The sequence below is a fragment of the Moschus berezovskii genome, chromosome 16 (assembly GCF_049115385.1).
Source record: "Moschus berezovskii isolate FMDL1 chromosome 16, NW_MosBer_1.0, whole genome shotgun sequence".
Lineage (NCBI taxonomy): Eukaryota > Metazoa > Chordata > Mammalia > Artiodactyla > Moschidae > Moschus > Moschus berezovskii.
This window is the reverse complement of record NC_142475.1, coordinates 67,109,782-67,113,567: the sequence shown is the minus strand read 5'-3', so window position 1 is coordinate 67,113,567 and position 3,786 is coordinate 67,109,782.

The following is a 3,786-nucleotide window of genomic DNA, read 5'->3' as shown; positions in this document are numbered from 1 at the left end:
AAAAATTGCAGAGGAAGGAACACTTCCAAACTCATTCTAAGAGGCAAGCATCACCCTGATACCAAAACCAGACAAGCACAACACAAAAAAAGTAAACTACAGGCCAATATCACTGATAGATGCAAAAATCCTCAACCAAATTTTAGCAAACAGAATTCAGCAACACATCGAAAAGCTCATACACCATGATCTAGTTGGGTTTATTTCAGGGACACAAAGATTCCTCCATATATGCAAATCAATCAATGTGATATACCATATTAACAAATTGAAAGATGAAAACCATATGATCATCTCAATAGATGCAGAAGAAGCCTTTGACAAAATTCAGCACCAATTTATGATTAAAACTCTTCAAAAAATGGGCGTAGAAGGAACCTACCTCAACATAGGAAAGGCCATACACGATAAGCCTACAGCAAACATTATTCTCAATGGTGAGAAACCAAAATCATTCCCCCTAAGATCAGGAACAAGACAAGGGTGTCCACTTTCCCCATTGTTTTTCAACATAGTTCTGTAAGTCCTAGCTACAGTACTCAGAGAGGAAAAAGAAATAAAAGGAATCCAGATCAGAAAAGAAGTAAAACTCACTGTTTGCAGATGACATGATACTTTACATAGAAAACCCTAAAGATAATATCAGAAAATTACTAGAGCTAACCAGTGAATTTAGCAAAGTTGCAGGATACGAAACCAAGACACAGAAACCACTTGGATTTCTATATACTAACAATGAAAAATCAGAGAAATTAAAGAATCAATCCCATTCACCATTGCAACAAAAAGAATTAAATATCTAGCAATAACCTAAGGAGGCAAAATAACTTTACACAGAAAATTGTAAGACACTAATGAAAGAAATCAAAGATGACATGAACAGATGGAGAGAGATTCCATGTTCCTGGGTAGGAAGAATCAATACTGTGAAAATGGCTATACTACCAAACACAATCTATACATTCAATGCCATCCCTATCAAATTACCAATGACATTTTTCACAGAACTAGAACAAAAAATTTCACCATTCATATGGAAACACAAAAGACCCTGAATAGCCAAAGCAGTCTTGATAAAGAAGAATGGAGCTGGAGGAATCAACCTTCCTGACTTCAGATTATGCTATGAAGCTGCAGTCATCAAGATAGTATGTTACTGACACAAAAACAGAAATATAGACCAATGGAACAAGATAGAAAGCCCAGAAATAAACCCATGCACCCATGGGTACCTTATTTTTGACAAAGGAGGTAAAAATATACAATGGGGGCAAAAAGAACCTCTTCAATAAATGGTGCTGGGAAAACTGGACAGCTACATGTAAAAGAATGAAATCAGAACATTTCCCAACACCATACACAAAGATAGACTCAAAATGGATTAAAGACCTAAATATAGGATCAGAAACTATAAAACTCTTAGAGGCAAACACAGGCAGAACACTCAAGCAAAGCAAGATCCTTTATGACCTACCTCCTAGAGTAATGGAAATAAAAACAAAAGTAAACAAGTGAGACCTGATTAAGCTTAAACTCTTTTACACAACAAAGGAAACTATAAACAAGGTGAAAAGGGAGAAAATAATAGCAATGAAGCAACTGACAAAAGATCAATTTCCAAAATATACAGGCAGCTCATGCACCTCAATACCAGAAAAACAAACAACCCAATCAAAAAGTGGGAAAAAGATCTAAACAGACATTTCTCCAAAGAAGACATACAGATGGCTAACAAACACATGAAAAGATGCTCAACATCACTCATTATTGGAGAAATGCAAGTCAAAACTACAGTGAGATATCACCGCACACTGGTAAGAATGGCCATCATCAAAGTCTACAAACAAATGCTGGAGAGGGTGTAGGAAAAAGGGAACACTCTTGCACTGTTGGTGGGAATGTGAATTGATACAGCCACTATGGAAGATGGTATGAAGAGTCTTTAAAAAACTAGGAATAAAACCACCATATCATCCAGCAATCCCACTCCCAGGCGTATACCCTGAGGAAATTGGAAAAGACACGTGTATCCCATTGTTCATTGCAGCACTATTTACAATAGCTAGAACATGGAAGCAACCTAGATGTCCATCAACAGATGAGTGGATAAAGAAGTTGCTGTACATACACACAATGGAATTAATTCTCAGCCATAAAAAGGAACACATTTGAGTCAGTTCTGATGAGGTGGATGAACCTAGAACCTATTATACAGAGTCATAAACACAAAAAGTAGAGAAAAAGTAAGTCAGAAAGAGAAAGATAAATATTGTATTCTATTGCATATATACGGAATCTAGAAAAATGGTACTGAAGAATTGACTTACAGGGCAGCAGTGAAGAAAGAGACATAGAGAATAGACTTGTGGACATAGGGAGAAGTGAGGAGAGGGTGAAATATACGGAAAGAGTAAGATGGAAACTTACGTATTACCATATGGAAAATAGATAGCCAACGGGAACTTGCTGTATGGCTAAGGAAACTCAAAAAGGGGCTCTGTATCAACGTTGAGGGGTGGGGTGGGGAGGGAGATGGGAGGGAAGTTCAAAAGGGAGGGGATACATGTATACCTATGGTTGATTCATGTTGAGGTTTGACAGAAAACAACAAAATTCTGTAAAGCAATTATCCTTTAATTAAAAAAATAATTGAATATAAGAAAATGGCAAAAAAAAAAAAAGATGAAACATAAATGCACTTTACTAAGTCAAAATCCATTGAATGTACAACTAAGAGTGAACTATAGGGTCAATTATGTACTCTGCGTGATAAAGACTTATCAGTATAGGTTCATTAATTGTAACAAATATATGTCTCTGGTGGAAAATGTTGACAATGGGGGAGGCTATATATGTGGAGGAGTGGGAATATATGGAAAATTTCTGAACCAACATGCCAATATTACTGTGAACATAAAACTGCTCTAAAATAGTACTTTGGCCACCTGATGCGAAGATCTGACTCATTGGAAAAGACCCTGATGTTGGGAAAGATTGAAGGTGGGAGGAGAAGGGGACAACAGAGGATGAGATGGTTGGATGGCATCACCGACTCTGTGGACATGAGTTTGAGTGAACTCCGGGAGTTGGTGATGGACAGGGAGGCCTGGTGTGCTGTGATTCATGGGGTTGCAAAGAGTCGGACAGGACTGAGCGACTGAACTGAACCGAACTGAACAGACATAAAATGCCTTGCTAAAAACTAGCAAGTGGGCATTCTGTCTTCCCCCTTCTGAAGTCTACGTCAGAAGCTTTCTCTGTCTGTCTTATACTTGAATAAAATTCTAATACACAAAAAGCTCCAGTGGTCAAGCCTCCTCTCTGGCCCCGATCAAATTCCTCTCCTCTGGAGGCAGCAAATCTCAGGGTAGCACGCGGGTAGCAGCAGCAACCTTTCAAGTCGTCTATCAATAATTTTGAGTGAATTTTGTGCACCTCATAAGGTTTGTGTCTACATTTATTTCATTCTATATGGTTTTCAATTCTTTGTTCTTTACCTATTTTTGAAAAGTTATGGGCTATTGTCTTCATTTGAGTTTGAATTTCCAATTGAATGGGCTTCCCTAGTGGCTCAGCTGGTAAAGAATCCGGCTGCAATGTGGGAGTTTTGGGTTCGATCCCTGGGTTGGCAAGATCCCCTGGAGAAGGGAAAGGCAATTCACTCCAGTATTCTGGCCGAGAGAGTTCCATGGACTGTATAGTCCACGGGGTCGCGAAGAGTCCTGCACGACTGAGCGACTTTCACTTTCCAGTTTAACAGACTCAGCCGTTCTGCCAGCGGGGGCC